The sequence below is a fragment of the Sapajus apella genome, unplaced genomic scaffold, assembly GCF_009761245.1.
Source record: "Sapajus apella isolate SASKATOON/1434 unplaced genomic scaffold, GSC_monkey_1.0 scaffold60, whole genome shotgun sequence".
Lineage (NCBI taxonomy): Eukaryota > Metazoa > Chordata > Mammalia > Primates > Cebidae > Sapajus > Sapajus apella.
Genome location: NW_022437000.1, coordinates 11,455,779 through 11,461,778, shown reverse-complemented (window position 1 = coordinate 11,461,778; position 6,000 = coordinate 11,455,779).

Here is a 6,000-nt window from a genome sequence, read left to right as displayed (position 1 = left end):
AGCTGCCGCAGGCTCCACCCCACTGCTGTATAAATTTCTCTGCAACTTTGTTTACACAGGCAAGGTTAGAGCCACCTCAGTAGCGGCAGACGCCACTCCCTACACCGAGCTCAACCATCCCAGGTCGAGCTCAGACTGCTGTGCTGGCTGCAAGAATTTCAAGCCAGTGGGTCTTAGCTTGCTGGTCTTTGTGGAGGTGGGACCCGTTGAGCCAGATCACTTGACTCCCTGCCTTCAGCTCCCTTTTTTTCCCAGGGGAATGAGTGGTTCTGTTTCACTGGCATTCCAGGTGCTGGCTGAAATGGCCACCCAGTATTTTGTGCTAGAAACTCAAGGCACTGGTGTTGTAGACACCAGTGAGAATCTTCTGGTCTGCAGGTTGTAAAAGCCGTGGGAAAAGCCCAGTATCTCAGCCAAAGTGTCAGAATGTCCAGAAACGTCCCTAATGGCTTCCCTTGGCTAGAAGTGGGGAGTTCTCCGGCCCCTTGCACTTCCTGGGTGAGACAACACCCTGCGCTGTTTAGGTTTGCTGTACGTGGGCTACATCCACTGTCTAACCAGTCTCGTTGAGATGAACCTAGTACCTCGGTGGGAAAGGCGGAGACCACTCACCTTCTGCATCGTTCTCACTGGGAACTGCGCTCCAGAGCTGTTCCTATTCAGCCATCTTGGCGGAATTCCTTGGGCTTGTCTTTTTTTAACTGTTCTTGATTTAAAGTCCATTTTATCTGATATAAGTAGAGCCACTCCTACTGTTTCTTGATTTCCATTTGAATGTCTTTTGTCCCTTTTCTTTCAGTCTCTGTCTGTCTTTACAGCTGATACGAGTTTCCTGTAGGCAGCATGTATAGTTGGGTTTCTTTTTTCATTCAGTCACTCTATGTCTTTTAATTGGAGAACAGATTAAATCTGTTTACGTTCTAGGTTATTATTGAGGTAAAAATTTATTACTTTCATTTTGTTATTTGTTTTCTGGTTGTTTTTTAAAGCCTTTCTTCTTTTTTTCCCCCTCTCTTACCATCTTCCTTTGTTGTTATTTTCTGTAGTAAATGTTCTGATTCTGTGCTATTTATTTTTAGTGTCTCCATCATAGGTTTTTGCTTTGTGGTTATTATAAGGCTTACAAAAATCATCTTATAGTTTCAACAAGTTCTTTTAAACTGACAATTTTGATTGCAAAGAAAATAAACAAAAACAAACTTTACAATTTAACACCATTCCCCTCCCACATTTTAACTTTATGATGTCTCCATTTATATATTTTTATATTGCCTATCTATTAACCAATTATTGGAGTTATGATTGTCTTTCACAGTTTTGTCTTTTAGTCTTTATACTAATGATGTAAGTGGTTTACACGCCACAATGACAGTAATAGAGTATTCCAAATTTGCCTGTATACTCACTTTTACCATTGAGTTTTTTCCTTGTTACACTCTTTCAGATTGCCAACATCTATTTCTGACAAACTAGGAATAGAAACATTCTATTCTCAGATATATTGAGAAAACTAGGAATAGAAACATTCTTACCCTGATAAAGGGCAACTAATAGTACACGTAATGATTAAAGACTGAGTGATTTGCTGCTAAGATCGAGAACAAGGCAAAACGCCCACTCTCGCCATTTTATTCAATACTTTACTGGAAGTTCCAGCCAGTACATTAAGGCATGAAGAAGAAATAAGAGTCACTCATATTGGTGTCTTTATTCAGATGACATGAATCTATATTTATTCAGATGACATTATTGTCTCTGTAGAAAATTCAGTAAAACCTACAAGAAAAAGCTACTAGAACTAACAGGTGAGCTTAGCAAAGTTGTGAGTTCAAATCACTATACAAAAATCAGTTTTTATACATTAGCAATAAAAAATCAGAAAAATTTATAATCACATCAAAAATATACAACAATGCAATTTATAATAGCATCTAAAATATAAAATGTATGTACAAATAAATGTTCAAGATACATACACTGAAAGCTTAAAACATTGCTTAGACAAGGAGAACCTAAATAAATGAGCTATGTTGCATTCATAGATTAAAGACTTGGTATTGCTGAGATACCATTTCTCCCCAAATCAATGCGCAATGCAATCAATTCAATGCAAACTTAATCAAAATCTCAGCAGGATTTTTGTCAGGACAGACAAACTGGTTCTAAATTTCATATGAAAATGCAAAAACCTTGAGTACCCAAATGCTCTTTGAAAACCATTCACAAAGACTTGTACTACCTGACTTCGAGATTTATCATGAAGCTACAGTAATAAGGAGAGTGTGGAATGGCATCATCAAGACAGAGACAAAACAATGGAACAAAGTCCAGAAATAAACCCACGTATATACGCTCAATTGATTTTAAACACAGGTGCAGAGGGAATTCAGTGAAGAAATAATGGACCTTTCAATAGTGCAGAACAACTGGATATCCACATGCAACTATTATATTTCAATTCACACCTTGTAGCTGATGGACAAATTAACTCCAGATGAATCATAGACCTAAATATAAAATGCAAAACTATAAAATACCTAGGATTAAACAAAGAACAAACATCTTTATGACCTTGGATTAGGCAAGGATGACTTAGACTATGAGAAAGAGAGAGAGAGAGAGGAGCATGATCTATAAAATGAAAAATGAGTATATCGGATTTCATCCAAATTATGAACTTCTCTTTGAAGAACACTGTTAAGAGAATGAAAAAAGAGGGTACATACTGGAAAAAAAATGCAAGTCATTTGTCTGAAAAAAATGACTTGCACCTAAATATGAACAGAATCCTCAAAACTCAATAATAAGAAAACAGCTCAATAAAAAATAGGCAAAAGATTTCAACAGACACTTTGCTAACAAAAGCAAACAAACCATATGCACATAAGTTCAATATCATTAGTAATTAGGGAACTTTGAATTAAAATCACCATGTGATGATTGTGTGCACCTGCTAGAAGAGCTAATACTGAAAACACTGGCCAGACAAGTCTCAGTAAGGGTGTGGAGCAACTGGAACTGTCAGCTGCCGGTAGGAATTGAAAATGGAAAACAGGTTGTCAGTTTCTTAAAAAGTTAAATATACGGCCAGGCACAGTGGCTCATGCCTGGAATCACAGCACTTCGGGAGACTGAGGGGCAAATCACAAGATCAAGAGATCAAGACCATTCTGGCCAACATGGTGAAATTCCATCTATACTAAAAACACAAAAATTAGCTGGCATGGTGGCACATGCCTGTAGTCACAGTTACTCGGGAGACTGAGGCAGGAGAATTGCTTCAACCCAGGAGGCGGAGGTTGCAGTGAGCCAAGATCGCACCACTGCATTCCAGCCTGGCAACAGAGCAAGACTCCATCTCAAAAAAAAAAAAAAAAAAAAAAATTAAATATACATTTACCATGTGACCCAGCCATTTCACTCCTAGGTATGTAAAGAAATGAAAGCATATATCCACACAAAACTTGCATGTGAATATTCATGGATACTTATCCATAATAAGCAAAAACTAGAAACAATCTAAACGCCAATCAACAAGTAACTGAATAAACAAATGTGGAATATGCAGATGAAGGAATACTACTTAGCAATAAAAAGCAATGCACCATTGATAAATACATTAACATGGCTGAATGTCAAAATATCTCTGCTAAGTGAAAGAAATCAGACAAAAAAGAATGCATACTGTATGATTCCATTTATAGAAAATGAAAACTAATCTCTAGTATCAATGAGCAGATCCATGGCTGCTGAGCACGACAGGAAGGATGAAGAAGGGCAGGTGTGGGAGACCACAAAGGAGCCTGACTCTACTTTTGAGTGATGGATGTGTTCATTAACTTGATTGTAGTGATGACTTCATGGATGGATTCATATGCCACAACTTACAAAATTGTGCACTTTAAATATGTGCACTTTAGTATATGCGAATAATACCTCAATAAACATGTTAAGGAAAAGTAATGTAATACCCCAAGGAAACTTCAAATATTAGTGCCTCCACCAAAGACCTGGTGCCTGGGATTGATATGGCTTACATTTGTGTCCCCATGCAAATCTCATGTCAAATTGGAGGAGGGCCCTGGTGGGAGGTGACTGGATTAAGGGGGCAGATTTCTTCCTTGCTGTTCTCATGATGGTGAGTTCTCACGAGATCTGATGATTTAGAAGTATATGGAACTCCTCCCTTCTCTCTCTCTCTCTCTCTCTCTATCTATCTCCTGCCACCATGTAAAGAAAGTCTTTGCTTCCCCTTCACCTTCCACTATGATTGTAAGTTTCCTGAGGCCTCCAGTCATGCATCCCATTAGGCCTGCAGAACTGTGAGTCCATTAAATGCTTTTCTTAATAAATCACCCAGTCTCGGGTAGTTCTTCACAGCAGCGTGAAAATGGACTAATATAGTGATGATTCCTGCCACAATCTTCATTTATCTCACCTGTTTAGCAAATATAACAGCCACATGGGTCTTGGAGAGTAACAGCAAGTCACGTGGATTTTGTGAGGTGTTGATAACGATGGCAGGTGTAATTACACATTTGCCTTTACTAGAATAAATCAGCTGGTATGCAACCAGTTAGTAGCTGTCAATTTGAAAAATATTTTATTTCAGTGCATTCATAAAGAAAAATGAGAAACTGCCTTCACATAGCAGCAATAACAGTATCTCTTTAATGAGTTGCTTCACTGCCAAGGCCCAGGTACACCTGTTATTCTGGCAGAATTATCAACAGCACTTCTTTCACTCTCAAAAGTCAGGGTTTGGGTTATAAATTATACAATCACCTTATTCAGGACAATGCCAATCTTCTGCATTGTCCTGCATGGCTCTGGAGGCCTAAGACCTCAAGAAGAGTCTGAATTGAATCATACTGAGAAACTGTAGGGACTCATCTGGCAAGTTCTAATAGGAGAATCACTGCACAAATCTCTGAAAGTTTGAGTTAGGTGATCCCCTATTGTGTTGGAAAATCTCCTTTTCAAAAGTAGCTATTGGCTTGCTATTAGGCTCTGGCAGAAACCAGTTCTTTCAAGTGTAGGTTCATGGGTGGACCTGTACAGTACTCCAGCCCTGCAGCAAGTAGGCAGATCCTGTGCTGCAGCTTCACACAAAACCCAGTGATGAAGGGAGACCCTCCCAGTAAGCAAAGTGTGTGGCATGATCCACCATTCACTTTATGTGGAAGAAGACATGGCCTGGGGTGCAGAATCATGGGTTGACCAGCTGGCCATGGGCTTGGAGAGGATAAGACTGGGAAGTTGGTGTCAAGGGGGTTGTATTAGGCTGTTCTTGCACTGCTACAAAGAATTATAAAGAAAAGAGGTTCAGTTGGCTCACAGTTCTGCAGGCTGCACAGGCATGGTACCAGCATCTGCTCAGCTTCTGGTGAGGCCTCAGGAAGCTTCCAATCACGGCAGGAGGAGAAGGGGGAGCAGGTGCATCACATGACGAAAGCGGGAGAAGGAGGGAGGGTTGGGGGGAGGTGCCCCACATTTTTAAATGACCAGATTTCGTGTGAGCTCAGAGAGCTCACTTGTCACCAAGAGGATGTCTCACGCTTCTCATGAGGGATCTGCCCCCATGATCCACACACCTCCCACCAGGTCCCACCTCCAACGCTGGTCATCACATTTCAACATGAGATTTGGCTGAGGACAAGTATCCAAACTCTATCAGGGGTCAAAGCGAGAAACACATGTGTGAACCTCTCAGAACCTATGTCCACCACAAGACACCCACTGCAGGGAGGCATTTAAAAATTACACGAACAATCTGATATCCCGTGAATGTCAACCAGCCCTTCCTCGGTTACCCTGAGGCTTGCTCAAAGGGCTCATGCACAGAGCAGCAGCAGCAGCAGGGATGGAAGCTGTGCATGGGCTCAGCGGCCCAACCTTCCTCTGACCAGGGCTAATCACTCAACCGCCTACCTTTGCCAACACCAGAGACCAATGTGGCGCCATTTTTCAGGCGGGCCAGATACCACCTGTTAGCAGGTT